The following is a 15,844-nucleotide window of genomic DNA, read 5'->3' as shown; positions in this document are numbered from 1 at the left end:
CTGGGACCCAATGGGTGAACTAAAATTCAAAGAGATGACAGGACTCAAGGGAGCCTGTTGATGACAGTTTTCATTTTGTTGGGCTGGCTCTTCCATCCCTGGTACCCTCTGCCATACCTTGGCAGCCTCCTCATGCAAAAAGGAAAGAGAAAAATTAATTGGGGCCATCAGTTAAGTAAGCTTTAGAAAGAAACTGGTGTTTAACTTTGCTTTGTATCCTTTATTTGTTTCAAGCAACAAGCTGACCAAAATCAGAAAGAAAAAAAAATCCAACCATTTCCCCACCTTTCTCTTGAGAAATCTTGTAAGTTTCTATTCTGTAGCAAAAGTTTCTAGCATTAAATATTTCAGAGGCTCGGTGTGCAGCTTTCAGATAAACCTGAGTGTTCAGATGAACTGTTTTAATAAAGATCTTTGAGCAAGTGAGTTCTGACAAGAGAAATGCAGCCTCTTTCTGCAGAGTTAATTTGCTAGGGAAGAGTTGGGGGCGGGTGAGAAAAGACTGAAAACCACTGGTAATTTTTATTTTTAATTCTGGGGATTGCACTATCCTGTTCACAAAGACATGTGAATGTGATTTAGTCCAGACGGGTTTTGTCTAAATAAGTGCTGTCCAATAGAAATATAATGTAAGCTGCCTGTGTAATTAAAATTTTTCTGGTAGCTGCATTAATTTAAAAAAAAACAGGTGAGATTAACTAATAATATATTGTATTTAACCCAATTTAATGTCCAAATTATCATTTCAACATAGAATCAATATAAAAATTGTTGAGATATTTTACTTTTTTCATACCAAGTCTTTAAAATCTGGAGTGTTTTTTACACTTACAGGTAATCTGTTTGGACTAGCCACGGCCAAGTGCACAGTAGCAGTGTGTGGCTGATGGCTACTGTATTAGACGGTACAGGTCTAGATGTTGGTCCTTCCTGACTTTGATGGTAAATGACCACCTGGAGGAGGGGGCAGCTGCAGCACTGACCCTATTGCCAGTGGGTCCAGATTTCAGACCCAGCCCTGTGACCTTGGAAAAATCTAGGTGTTAGGGCTCCCTTATCTCTGTATGGATCCTTGCAGGTTGAAATTCAAAGGTTCTCCGTGTGCGGCTAGACAGTATGGCTCTCCCAGGCAGAAATCAGGATGCCTTGCCTCGTTGGCACTGGCCAGAAATTGAAAGCCCTCCACCCAGGGGTTTTGGCCTTGTCTTCCTAAAGCCCGGCAGGGGGATTGCGGCTGGAAAAGGGCAGTCTATGCGCCCAGTTAATGCAGCGGTTGAGCCCTTCTCCGTGTTTTAATTACCAAGTCCAATGCTTTGACAGCGCCATTAACATTAATCCAGTCCTCTCCCTAGTGTCATTTGTGAATGGGAATTTGTGACCCCTCCCTCAGAGTCCACCTGAAGTTAAATGAGTCAAGAGGGATAGAAACGCTTTGTAAACTGTAAAGCGCCGGGCACACGAGGGAAGAAGGTTTTAACATTTAAGCGCTGCCTTATCCGGAAGTCTCCTGGAGCGTCGCGGTAAAGCCGGGGGAACAAGAAAGACAGGGAGGGAAAGCGCACGCGTCTTCGCCCCCAACTCTCCTTGTCAACTGGGACGACAGGTGAGATCGACCAGGGTCTGTGCCCTGAGAGGGGAGGAACTGGGTATACAGCAGGAGCCAGGAGAGACAGCGGTACCCTCGAGGTGTTGAAGGGAGAGCGTCAGCCCTTCTCGGCCTCCTGCCGGCCGGCGACACCCAAAGCTAGTGCGCCACCCAGCCGGGCCAGAAAGGACGCTGCTTAGGAGAGGGAGCGCCGCCCTTCATCCCCAGCCGGGCCGGGCGGGCCCTCCAGCCCGCTTGGCTCTAGGACATTGAGAACATTCACTGCTGCGTCTTGGGACAATCCAACTCTCCGAATCCCCAAACCGTGAAATAGAACCTCCCCGGCTCCCCGTCTAGGGGCTCAGAGACCGGAGGTGGGTTTCTCCTTTTCTTCTTCCTATCTTGAATCCAGAGAAATCTTTTGCCCCTCCCTGAGCCCTGCACCCCCCCGCGTCGTATGCAGGCGCCCCCCCGCCCGCCGCCCCAGGTCTGTGAGTAATTAGATGCGTTCTTCCCTAATTGCCCAAGGCTCGTTAGAATTCGCCCCAGAGCTGTAACATTTTCTTTCAAATTAACTTCGCTCGCAATTAAGCTTAGGAAACCAGCAACAGAAGCAGACTTGGCCCGAGGTCGTTTACTACGAAAACGGATTAGGGAAATTTCTTCCCCAGTTTAAGGGGAAAGATTCCTGCGGCCAGAGCTTTGGGGGAAGAGTTCCCACGGCTGAGGCCAAGTGGGAGTAGGAAGCTGCTTGCGGCGGTTGGTGACGGCATTGGCCTTCCTCCTCATCTCGGTGATTCGTGCGCCAGAAAGAGTGAAGGTAACCGCGCTGAAAGGAATTCAGGAGGGTTTGGGCTGAATTACACACCCTTGACTTGAAGCTGCTGTACGTAGTTACAGTTCATCCAGCACGTTCATAAACATAATCTCATTTACTAAGAACTCTGTGAGAATTTTTTCATTAAAATTAATTTTTTCTTATTACAAAATTGGTACACGTTCATTGTAAAAACAAACAAAAAATACACCTTAGAGAGAAGAATCAAAGGAACCCATAGTTCGCCCAGAGAAAGCACAGCAAACACCTCAGTGAGTATCTTTTCTAGTTTTCGTTTTTGTTTTTCATTTCCAAGAGGCCTGAGTCTCAACTCTGTCACTAAAATGCTGTGAGATCTTGAACAAGCTTCTTCCTGCACTGCGTAGGCCTCAGTTTCACCATCTACAAAGCTGGGTGGCAGGTCCCCTTTCACCCTCACAAACTCCCGTGTTTTTGGTCATTTGAATCCAGGATGCACTTCTCCAAGCGCCAGTAGAGAAGCTGAGAGCAAGAGGCTTGCCCTCCCTGCTGTTTTGCACAGGACATTAAGGCCCTGAGGCCTTGAAGCTCTAAGTGTGGGCCACAGACTAGCTGCATGGGCATCCCCTGAGAGCTTGCTAGAAATGCAGACTCTCAGGCTCTACCCAGATCTACTGAACCAGAACCTGCAATTCAACAAGACCTCAAGCGATTCATATGCCCTGGGCAGAAAGGCAGAGCTTTAGAGAAGCGGGGCGGGGGTGGGGGATGTGTTATGTTGTTGAAATCAGAGACCCCAGAATAACTTCCAGAAGGCTCCTGTTTCTCAGCAAGAACCCCAACCAGAGATGGCTGCAGAGAGAAGAGATGGCTAGGGTGGAGCCCTTCACCTCCTCCCTTGGGTGTGCTTTACAGTCTTGGAATCCTAACCCTTGGAATGCATCTCACCTGATGTTCCCTGTCTGATAGATGACCATGACACTGACATTCACTGAGAGTGTATCTGAAACCATCTTGAAAGCTGGACTGTCAGTTAGAGCCAGAGCAGGAACCCAAACTCCTGACTCCCTGCTGAGCCACTTTGGGGACCTTGGGTTCTGGTCTCTGTACCCTCTGTAAGCAGCAGTCATTTGCCCAAGTATGGATGAAACTTGGCAACTTCAACCCCAAGTCTGGACTTGTTGGGGTTTAGGAGAAAAATAAAGCTCTCTTCTCAGCAGGAAGAGGCCCCCACCTCTGAGTCCATCTGGGCTGAAGGATCCTCCAGTAGAGCATTTAAGTACCCCTCGGACAGCCAACGATCCTGGGCATCCTAATGAATCCTCCCCCACCCCAAAGACCCACACCTTTCTGGAGAATTTGCTCTCTGTGCTCATCCTGCTCCTGAGAAGTGCTGACTCCTGGGTGGGGGTTGGCATGACAGGACAACTGGGGGAAAAAAGTCCCTCATGCTAAGGAGCATGTACCAGGCTGGGCTCTCTTCCCAGGATCACATAGCAACTCAGTGGAAGAACCAGGACTCTCATCTCAGTGCTCACATGAGTTTTCAGTAATAGGAATAAATAGGAATACCATGCGTGCGTATAGAGTTTCTATAGAGCTAAAGGGGCACAGGACTTACCCAACATCTCATAGTGTCCAAGCCTGGCTAGAACTTATGCCTCCCTCAAGGGAGACTGCATTTGATTATCACCCTCATAAAAGGCAGTGTGCAAATGGAAGTAATCAGATGCGCGGGGCGGGGGGGAGGGCCGGTGAAGGTGGGGCTTGAGGGATGGGGAAGGAGCGCAGCTGCGGGAGGGCCCTCCATTGTATGGATGGGTAAACTGAGCCTGGGATCAGTTAAATAAATAGCTTAGAACCACCCAAAGGGAAAGCAGTGTGACTAGTGCTTTTCAGCCCAAACTGAGCAGTGAACTAAAGGAAAAGCAGGGCCAACAGGTTGGGTGCAGTGACGATAGGAGGTCTTTAACAAGTTTGGTGCCTGTCCCTACCCTCCTTCCAGCGTCTTCTTTCTGGGCTGGCTGAGGCCAAAGCCAGCCTTTGCAGAGCTCCTGGGGTGGAAAGGATGACTGCTCCCTACGGAGCTCCCCATGTCCCTCTGCCAGCCTCACAACCCCTCTTCTGAGAGCTGAGGCTCAAATTTCCAGCTCAGCCCAGAAGAGTTAACCTGGTGCAGAAGCATGTAGTCAGAGAGGCCCTGGGGATCAACTGTCAGCCCCTCCCAGGGTGAGGAAGGGATTGAGAGGCGGAATCAGGGTGGATCTCAGCCCTGGTGCAGAGCACCAGCTTATCTCACTATCTGAGAACCTGGAGCGGCTTCTCCCAGGAGTGTGGGCAGAGCAGAGCCCCAGCTATGATTTTTCAGGCGTGGAGGCACTCAACAACCAGAGATAACGTGTGAGAAGCACAGCCTCATACAGCCTAACTCTTGCCTCAGCTCTCAACCCCCAGCAGCTGGCCAAGCCCTCCCCATGGATGCTCCTGCCTCCTCCCTCCATTCTGCCCCCACTGCCAGCCTCACTTCCTGAAGCTGAGCTCCAGTCCTATGGGAGCAGGCTCCCTGCTGTCGGCAACAGAAAGCCCAAACTCCTCACCCGGCACTTGGGACCCTCCATTATCCTTATACCAACCCTCTTCCCAGTCTCATCTCCCATAGTTGCCCTTCCTACACATCTAGGCTCCAGCCAACATCCCACTTGCTGTTCCCAGACACCCCTGTGTGTTCCTGTCACCATGAATTTGCTCTGACCATTACCTCTCTAGGAACCCCCTAACCCCATCTTGCACGTCTAAGGCCACCAACCCAGTAGGAGGCTCCATCATCTCTCTCCTGGATCACAGGGCTCCCTGCTCCCTCCACTGCTCTCCTCAGTCATTCCCCACAGCAGCCAATGTGTGATTCAGCTCAAACGTCAACAGATCATGTCACTCTCTCGCAGAGGTCCAGACCTCAGGACAAGGGAGTGAGATTAGGAGCATAGCATGTTCGTGAGCAGCCCCGTGAAGGGTTTCTTACACTATGAGAAAATTATACTTAATATGAGCACTTTCAAAATTTCCCCCTCCCATGTAACACTTTCCTTTTATCCTAAATCTCATCAAAGCTTCATAATTAACCTTGTGTGAAGTGGGGTGTGCCCACATTTTTCCTGCACCCGTGCTCAAAAGAAAGAAAAATGTCTTATCATGGGGATTGGGCACAGGGGTCTTGATGGTAGAGCTGAGATGGAGCATCTTGAGGACAACCATATAGTGGCCAACTCTGGACAGAAGTAAAACAATACACTCTCTGGCATATTCAAGAAGTTGTGCCAGACTGCTAGTTGTCTACCCAGCCATCTTCTCCCCTTCTTCTCTGCTCACAAGACCCTGATTTTGTTCAGGTTCCAGTTGGTCATGTGTTTTAGGGGAAGTCTTACCCCTTGGAGTATCCACCGGCTCAATCTGGACTTGTCTAAGGTAAACGTGGTGATGAATCCATCACTCTTGCCAGTGATTATTGAGAAACAGGCACAGGATACTTTCCAGGCCAATGAGATGTCCAGAAAAGTCTGCTCAGGGCTTCTGGGAAATATTTCTTTGTTCTTAAAGAGACACGGGGAGAGAAATAGCCATTTTCTTCCTCTTAATGTTGTTAGAGTGTGACTCCTGGAAGTGTGACAGACATGTTGGGCTCGGAGGGTACCAGCCTAAGAGAACAAGCCAAGCTGCTGAGGATGGCAGAGCCAAAAGGTGGGAATAACCTGGGGGCCTGAGGATATCACTGAGCTGCTGAAAGAACCAACCCTGGAACAATTCTTTATACCTGTGGGCAATAACAAACGTCCTCTAAGTTTAAGCCTCTTTTCTTTGGGCTCTGTGTTACTTGCAGCCAAATGCATCCTAACTAATAAAGAAGGTGACCCTTATGGGGCAGGAAAAAATTGATTCTTGGTTTTCCCTTTGCGATTTCCTTTGCCATTCTTATGTAAAAAAAAAAAATACAGCTGAAAGGTTATCTAGTCCCACCCTTGTTTTATAGAAGGAAAAACCAAAGACCAGAGAAGGTAACTTTCCACGGTTGTACAATGAGCTAACATCTTAGGCCCTTGTCCAGGGCTCTCACCACATCATTGCTCTTCCCCAGCTTCAAGTAGCTCAGCCGTGGCACAGCTGACTAAGGTAACCCTGACATTAGCCAAGAGAGGCTGTGTTCAGGGTGTACCAAGCGCTTCCACATATGCTATCCTTTGGATCTTCACAACTGCCCTGGGAAGTAGCAGGTTTCAGGTGTATTTTTTTTTCAGATGAGAAAACTGAGGTCCAAGAAAAGAGGACAAGCTCAAGGTCACAGACCTTTGCCTGAGAGGGATTCAACCCAGGTGTAACAAAGTTCACAGCAAAATGAATCAAACGTGAGGATTTTTCCTTCCTGGATATGGGAATCAGGAGACTTGCCTGTTGGTTTTGACTGCAGCTCTGGGGAAATTCTCTCTCTTTGGGCCTCTAAGTAGGGTGGATCCTCCACACGCCCCTGACTTACCTCCACAGGGCGTGTGAGGCTTAAAGATAATGTCTGCAAAGTGTGTGGATGTGCTTGCGTCAGATCCTACAAAGTAGGATGGTTAGTGCCAAAGCTGAAGGGGACTGGCTGTTGCTTAAAACGAGCTCTACCATTGTGGGCCTCTTTTCACCCTCCTATCACCCCACCCTGACCCTCCCAGCTTCAGCCAGCGTTGGTCCTACCAAGGCGAAAGCTGCAGGAGCAGGCCCGTAGTTTACAGAACACCTGGGAGAGGCTGTGGGTAGCTGGGTAATTTCCAAATTAGTTGTAGGAGAAACCTAACAAAACAATCTGCAGGCTAAGCATCCCGGGAGCTCTCCGTGAGACTGACAGCCTGGAATCCAGCAAGTACAATGCACCGACCACAGGCGGGAGGGCCCTTCCTCCTTGGCGGGAGGAGGGCTGACTTCCTTCCAGCAGGGGCCGGTCTGGGCCTGCAGCCGGCCTGATAGGAGAGCAAAACCCCAGAAATGAAACAGGCTTTCCACCCAAATCCCAAACTATAATGAACATAAACGACTTTCCCGAAACACTACTGCAAGGTTGGCTGGCCGGTGAGTTACGTGCCCTGGCAGACACCTCACTTCTCAGCAAGGGGCTTTCAGGTCTCATTTTGAAGATTTCCTCCTGCATCCATCCTCAGGAAACCTGGGCTGTGCCCCCACTACCCCCTGTAGGCTACACACAAATGCACGAAATGAACCTGGAGTCTGATATACTGTTAGTAATGGTCAAGTCTGAACATTGTTTGGTACTTTCCTATTTTCTGAGAGGCTGCCTGCCTTCGTCAGAAAAGCACTGGGTCAAGTCCGGGCTCTGGTACCGGGGCAAGTCTCAGCCTAAACTTCCCCAGCAATAACATGGGTGCAACAGTGCCTTCCCTCTCTGATACCAGTCACAATGGCTAACATTCAGTGAGCTGGCAGGGTAGGCACTACCTAGTGCTTCTCAGTCTCCACAAAATCCCCTGGGAGACAGTGACCATGAACTATAAGAAATGGTGGGAGCAGTTTGAAACCAGGCAGTTGGGCACCAGAGCTTCTAGGTGATAACACTTTGCATCATGAGGCTCCTGGTTCAGAGAAGCACTAGGCTAGAAGTCAAAAGATTCAGGGCTGCTCTCTGATCGCACGGCCGGCCTTCAAGGTGGTGCCGGAGAAAGACAAGAAGCCTAAGAAGTCAACCTGGAAGTTTAGTTTGGATCTTACTCATCCAGGATAAGATGGAATTTTTGATTCTGGAAACTCTGAACAGTTTCTACGTAAGAAAGTTAAAGTTTTTCCAGGAAAAACTGGAAATCTTGGGAATGTTGTTCACATTAAAGCCTTCAAGCATAAAATCATGGTTGTTTCTGAGGAACAATTCTCTAAAAGGTATTTGAAATATCTCACCAAGAAATACCTTAAAAAGAACCATCTTGGTGGTCAGCTTCGAGGGTTGCATCTGATGAGGAGACTTACGAACTTCCTTACTTCCAGATTAGTCAAGATGAAGATGGATCCGAGTCTGAGGAGCAGTGAAGCCGTCCCTTATAGGCCTTTGCTTGCTGATAAAGCAAATGAAGCATACAAGACAAAGAAACATCTAGAAATTGACCCTTAGCTTATCAGCGAATGAAAAACACTGTACTCTGTTATGTTAAGCATTCATCTCTTTAGGTGTATGCTGTTTACATGGTTCTTTAATACTTTCTATAAGCAATATTTAAATTACTTATAGCGAGTGGAATTTTTTCCAGGATGTCTGAAATGTATTGCTTTTAAAAATGTCCTCGAGTTAAAGTGTAGAGTGTAGTATAAGAAAAAATGAAGCACAATTTTGGGTATAAGTTTAGATAATAAAATATTTAAAATTAAAAAAAAAAAAGAAGATTCGGGGCCTCACCCCTCCACAGCCACCAACTTTGTGTGTGACCTTGAATGAGTCCCTTGCCTTTGGCAGTCTCATCTATACACTGGGTAGATGTGTGTGCCTGGGGGTTATCAGATGGATTCCGGTGTCCCTTTAGCATAACCTTTGGTGAATCTGAGTCCCCCTCCCCTGAACACAAACATGAGAATGGAATAGCATAATATGAAAGTTTCTGTAAACTGTAGTGTGATGGTTTATTTCCAAGCCCTTCCATGTCTTTATCTCATGAAGTTCTCAAAACAACCTCAAAGTGATTGGGGGTGAAGTGAAATGGGGGAAGTTTTACTGCAATAGTGTTTATAGCATGGGGAGCTAAAGCCCAAAGGGGGGTCACCAGCAATTTCGATGGAGCCCACACTAGACTTGGGACACCAGGCTCTGACCCAGTGCTCTTGCAGTTACACGGTGTGAATTATTACAAATGAATGGATACCCACAGCACTTTAATGCTGTGCCTGGCATTGTGCCTTGCCTGCAGTGGGTGCTCACAGCATGCAGACCTAGGAAAGTGGCTCGGTAGTACGAAGTATGAGAGACAACCCCCACCTTGGTTACTCAGCCTGGGTCCAGGGGGCTTAGGATTAGTACACACCCAGATCTGGGCCCAATCTTACAGGCTGCTCAGACCCAGAGTTCTCAGACATAGCCTGGGTCCCCAAGCCCCTGCCCTCCATCCACAACCTATTATGTTCACCTTCTAGATAGCTGATGGTTATCTCAGGCCTGATGTGCCTCATACCCCATCTGTCCCTCCCACCTGCCCCACAGGGTCACACACTTTGGCTCCCAGTGATCATCCCTCCTGGTATTCACAGCCTGGGTAATCCCCTCCCATTGAGTCTAGTGACTTGCTTCTAATAAACAGGATATGGGAAAAGTTATAAGATGTCCCTTCCATGATTAGGTTACAAGACACTGTGACTTCCGTCTTGCTAGCACTCACTTTCTTATGTGCTCTGATAAAGCAGGCTGCCATGTTGTAAGATGCAGTATGGAGAGACCAAGATGGTAAGGAACCAAGGGACTTACGAGGAACTGAGACCTTAGTCCAACAGCGTATAAGAACTAAACCTGCCAGAAACTACGTGAATGAGCTAGGAAGCGAATCCTTCCCAATCACATTTTGAGATGACTGCAGGCTTGTGGGATACCCTGAAGCAGAGGACCAGAGACACTGAGATCAGAAAAGTTATGATTTTAAGCCCCTAAGCTTTGGGATAATTTGTTATGCAGCAGATAACTGGTACATGGGAAGCACTCTCACTTCCACTATAGTCTCCAGCCAGGCTGCCCCACCTCAACCAGAAGACACACACACACACACATATACGAATGCCTCTTCCCCTTGGGGTGGAAGATTTGAATACTTCTGCTAGGTCAGCCTAGACTGGTTGAGGGGACTCTGAAGCCTGGGGATCCCCCCAGCCTTGTGCACTCCTTTTTTTTTTTTTTTCGGCTTCAACATGCGGCATGTGGGATTTTAGTTCCCCAACCAGGGATTAAACTCATGACCCCCTGCGCTGGGAGCACGGAGCCTTAACCACTGGACTGCCAGGGAAGTCCGTTTTTTTTTCTTGTGCACTCCTGACATTCAGAGGAGCAAAGAGACTGGGGAGCCCCCTTGAGATGACAAAGGGAAGGAGGGCCAGGAGAGCTCCCCCAAGGAGCCTAGGCCTATGCTTAGGACCCCGGTTGCCCACCCAAGTGACACTGGGTTGCCCAGCCAAGTTTCACAATATCCGAGTCCACCTTGCAGCTTTTGGAAAAATGAATATGTACAGTGTCAATAAATGCAGATTCAACCTACTTTCTTTTGGCCTTTAAGTCTGACATTAAGATTAGAATTAATTGCTCCCAAAAGGAAATGAGTAACACATATTACAATCTTAAGCGAGAGGCTTACCTTTGGAGACCTCAGCCAACCCCAATCTGGGCTGAGCTTTTCTCAGAATTACATCCATGACTTCTGTTCCACGCTGGGTTTGGGTGCTGTTTGAGAGAAAGGCAGTGTTTCCTAACACTCCCTTCTTCTGAATTATTTAGATTCCAAGGGGAATCCAGAAACTACATGATGCCATGGCAAGATCTTTCGGACTGTGCCATGGAAAACTTAGGCAAGATCGGCCATGTTTTTAAGTAGGGCTGTGAGTTAAAAACAAAACAACAGCACACGGGTCAGCCAGGAAATCCAGGATGGGTAGCAGCATGTGTGAAGACAGCCTAGCCAATACTATGCTCACTATGAGTCAGGAGTGTCATGAAGCTGCCATAATAATGAACTTGGAGACTGTATTAAAAGAAGTAGAGGGCTTCCCTGGTGGCGCAGTGGTTGGGAGTCCGCCTGCCGATGCAGGGGATGCGGGTTCGTGCCCCGGTCCGGGAGGATCCCACGTGCCGCGGAGCGGCTGGGCCCGTGAGCCATGGCCGCTGAGCCTGTGGAGGGGCCGCAGCAGTGAGAGGCCCGCGTACCGCAAAAAAAAAAAAAAAATAAAAAATAAAAAGAAGTAGAGTGCTCAGAGCAAGGAGGTGATGGCCCTGCCTGACTTTGCCCTGTTCAGGGTGTCTGGTTTGGCCCTGAGCTTCACATTTTTTGAGGGATATTGATCAACTGGAATGTATCATGAGAAGACAATCAGGATGGGGAAGGGCCTGCAGCCTGTGTCCTGGGAGGAGCACTTGGAAGAATTAGGCTTGTGTAGCCTGAAGAAAGTCAGACTGCAGCACAATGTCCTTCCGTCAAGTCCCTGAGTGGTTTCCAGGACAGAGATGCTGGAAGAGGGGCACACTGATAGCATCAATGCCATGTAGCAACAGACTTCAGTCAATAAAAGGAAGAAGCTTCAAAGAGTCAGAGGTAGACAAGGGTGATACTGGCTGGCTCAGGCAATAAAAAACTCCCCATTCTGGAGGGATGTCCAAACAGAGTTGAAAAAACAGATGGGGATGTTCACAGAACAGAAGGGAAAGCTGAGGAATCAGGTCTTTAAAAGGACAGAATTGGGGCTTCCCTGGTGGCGCAGTGGTTGAGAATCTGCCTGCCAATGCAGGGGACACGGGTTCAAGCCCTGGTCTGGGAAGATCCCACATGCAGCGGAGCAACTGGGCCCGTGAGCTACGACTACTGAGCCTGTTCTCCGCAACAGGAGAGGCCGCGACAGTGAGAGGCCCGCGCACCACGATGAAGAGTGGCCTTCGCTCGCCGCAACTAGAGAAAGCCCTCGCACAGAAACGAAGACCCAACACAGCCAAAAATAAATAAATAAATAATTTTTTTTTTTTTTTAAAAAGGACAGAATTCAGGGCAGCAGCTAATAGATGAGCTTTCCTGAGTGTCACTATCAGGATGAATCAGGTTGTCAGTAATTTGAACTCACATTCAAACTCCAGGGAGACTGCCTGACTGATCCCTCTGGTATCATACACCCCTCTTGGCTAGCAGGGGACAGGGTACATTAACCAACAGATAGTCCAATCATGACCATACCCATTGAAGGAGGGTGGGGACTTCCACAAAGCAAAATCAGGAAGATGTTATCAGAAGAAAGGGATGCTGTGCTAGCATAATAAAGGGATTTGTGTCTTGCTTTTGCTAGAATAAGTCGACAGGACTTGTCAAGGGGAGTCTAAAATCTGTTCCTCCAATTATATGTTAATTATATCTCAATGAAGCTGGGGGGAAAATGAAATAAAATAAAAATCCGTTCCTCCAATCTTTTCCATTACAGTGAGAGTAATGATTTCCCTGACCCTATAAAAGGCCCACAAACTGTAACAAGATCAAGGTCCTGGGTAACACTGACACTTTGTGGGTACAGACATCTTGGTGGAAAAAGCACCGGAACTTCTGTTTTCATCAGCAACTAGGACCAAACACCCTTAAAGAACTTTCCAATGGAAACAACTAAAATATCTGGATGAAATGTCTTTCAAAATGCATTGCTGGGGCTTCCCCGGTGGCACAGTGGTTAAGGATCTGCCTGCCAATGCAGGGAACTCCGGTTCGAGCCCTGGTCCGGGAAGATCCCACATGCTGCGGAGGAACTAAACCTGTGCACCACAACTGCTGAGCCCACGAGCCACAACTACTGAGCCTGCGCGCCTAGCGCCCGTGCTCCGCAGCAAGAAAAGCCACCGCAATGAGAAGCCCGCACACCGCAACGAAGAGCAGCCCCCGCTCGCTGCAACTACAGAAAGCCCACGCGCAGCAATGAAGACCCAACGCAGCCAAAGAAAAGAAAAATCTAAGGCCTGTTTTAGGTTGAGAATGTACAAGGAGACTATACAAAAGTTGGGATTTCCAAAGGTATATATACTCAGGATAAAGGTGAATAAAATGTGTTTTCTATTTCTTTTTTGTTTGTTTTTCGTCTTTTTTTGTTTGTTTCTTTTTTTAAAAATACATTTTCTTTTTGCCTTATAACCCAGACTTGAAGCTGAAGGAACTGGCAACCTGAAAACACCAAAAGGCACAGACAAAAATGCCTCCCCAAAGCCTGCTCTCCTCAGCCAAAGAAGCAGGAAAAGGGCAGCCCAGCAAGACAGAAAACTACTCCAGTCAAACACCACAGAAAAACTGTGACCCACCCACACCCACACCAACAACGGCCAAGTGGGGAGCACGGACCCAATTACATGCTGTTGTGGTAAATTAAGTGACGGTCCGCAAAGACCCCCAGGTCCTAATCCCTGGAACCTGTGAATATTACCTTATGGCAAAAGGGTCTTTAATGTGATTAAGTTAAGAATCTTGAAATGGGGAGATTATCCTGGATTGTCCAGGTAGGTTCTAAATGTAATCACCAATGTCCTTATAAGAGAGGGGAAGAGGGAGATTTAACACAGAAATAGGAGATGTGACAACAAGAGCATGAGATCGGAATGATGTGGCCATGAGCCAAGGAATACTAGCAGCCTCTAGAAGTTGGAAGAGACAAAGAACAGATTCTCTCCTGGAGCCTCAAGAAGGTGCTAGCCTTGCCAACACCTTGATTTTAGCCCAGTGAAACTGATTTTGGACTTCTGACCTCCAGAACTGTGAGAGAATAAATATGTGGTGTTTTAGGTCACCAAGTTTGTGGTAATTTGGTTTAGCAGCTATAGGAAGTTAATACAGCTATCTATCAGAAACTTACTTCTAATATAGCAATATAGGCAAGTTGAAAGTAAAAAAATCAAAAATATATATCATAACAACATTAATCAAACAAGACAGGGGGGCTATATTAATATCAGATAAAGTAGACTTCAGAACAAAGAAAATTCCTAGGAACAGAGAAGGACTTTACCTAATGACAAAAGGGTAAACCCACCAACAACACTTAGCAATCCTAAATGTGTATGCACAAAACAACCGAGCTACAAAATATGTGAAGCAAAACTGATAGAACTGAAATGAGAAAGAGACAAATTCACAATTATAATTGGACACTTCAACAACCCTCTCTCAATAATTGATAGAACAAGTAGACAGAAAATTGGCAAAGATATAGAACAACTCAGTGATACCATCATACAAGAGGATGTAGTCAACATTTGTAGAACTTTCCACCCAATAACAGCAGAATACACATGCTTTTCAAATGCCTATGGAAGATGTGCCAGAATAGACCATCTCCTGGGCCATAAAAACAAACCTCAATAAATTTAAGAGAATTGATATCATACAGAGTTAGCTCTCCAAAGTTCTCTGAGAGAGATAACAAGACGATCTCCAAATACTTGGAAACTACACAGCACATTTCTAAATAGTCCATGGGTAAAAGAGAAAGTCTCAGGGAAAAAAAATTTAACAACGGAAGTGAATGAAAATGAAAATACAACATGTCGAAACTTGTGGGAAATAGCAAAAGAACTGCTAAGAGGGAAATTTATATCACTAAAGGCATACATTAGAAAAAAGGAAAAATCTCAAATCTATGACCTAAGCTTCCACCTCAAGAAAACAGAAAAAAGATAATATCGTCAATAATATTATAACTCTGTATGGTGACAGATGGTAACTAGTCTTATCATGGTCATCATTTTGTAATATATAGAAATATCGAATCACTATGCTATACGCCTGGAACTAACATACTGTTGCAGGTCAATCATAGTGTAAGGAAGGAACGAAGGAAGGCAGGGAGGGAGGGAGGGAATAATAAAGAACTGAAATCACTGAAACTGAAAACAGAAAAACAATAGAGGAAATCAAGGAAATAAAGAGCTGGTTCTTTGAAAGGATGAATAAAATGAACAAACTTCTAGCAAAACTGATCAAGGAAAAAAGAGAGAAGACACAAATCACCAATATCAGGGATGAAACAGAAGATATCACTGTTTACCCTACAGACACCAAAGGATAATAAGGGAATTTTATAAACAGCTAAAAACACATAAATTTGACAACTTAGATAAAATAGACCAATTCCTCAAAAAGCAAAAAATACCACAACTTACCCATTATGAAGTAGATAATTTGAATAGCCTTATAAGTATGAAGGAAATCGAATTCATAATTTTTTAAAACTCCCAAAACGAAATGTCCAGGCCCAGATGATTTCCCTGGAAAATACTACCAATATTTTAAAGAATTAAAACAAATGACACAATCTCTTACAAAAAATAGAAGAGGAAGGAATATGTTTAATTCATTTTATGAAGCTAGTATTACTCTGATGACAAAATCAGATAAAGGTCACATGAAACAACAACCACCATAAACCAGTATTCCTCATAAGTACAGACAGAAAAGTCTTTAATAAAATATTAGTGAATAGAATTCAGCAATATTGGAAAATAATTATACAACATGACCACCAGTGTTTATTTCAGAGATGTGAGGCTAGTTCAATAGTCAAAAATTAATCATTGTAATCCACCATATTGACAGGTTAAAGAAGAAAAAAATCACATAATCATATCAATCAATGCATAAAGAGATTTGACAAAATTAACACCTATTCATGACAAAAACTCTTAAAAATATAGAAACAGAGGGGATCTTCTTCAACTAGACAAGGAATAT

At 46.1% G+C, this 15,844-nt stretch overlaps 1 pseudogene; it reads left to right on the top strand.

The window, feature by feature from the left end:
• The first annotated feature begins 6,049 nt into the window (after positions 1-6,049).
• LOC102980583 (60S ribosomal protein L22-like 1) lies at positions 6,050-8,447 on the top strand (annotated as a pseudogene).
• The last annotated feature ends 7,397 nt before the right edge of the window (positions 8,448-15,844 follow it).

This window comes from Physeter macrocephalus, chromosome 9 (assembly GCF_002837175.3).
Source record: "Physeter macrocephalus isolate SW-GA chromosome 9, ASM283717v5, whole genome shotgun sequence".
Lineage (NCBI taxonomy): Eukaryota > Metazoa > Chordata > Mammalia > Artiodactyla > Physeteridae > Physeter > Physeter macrocephalus.
The sequence above is the reverse complement of the archived record's forward strand: the minus strand, read 5'-3'. Positions and strand labels throughout refer to the sequence as shown.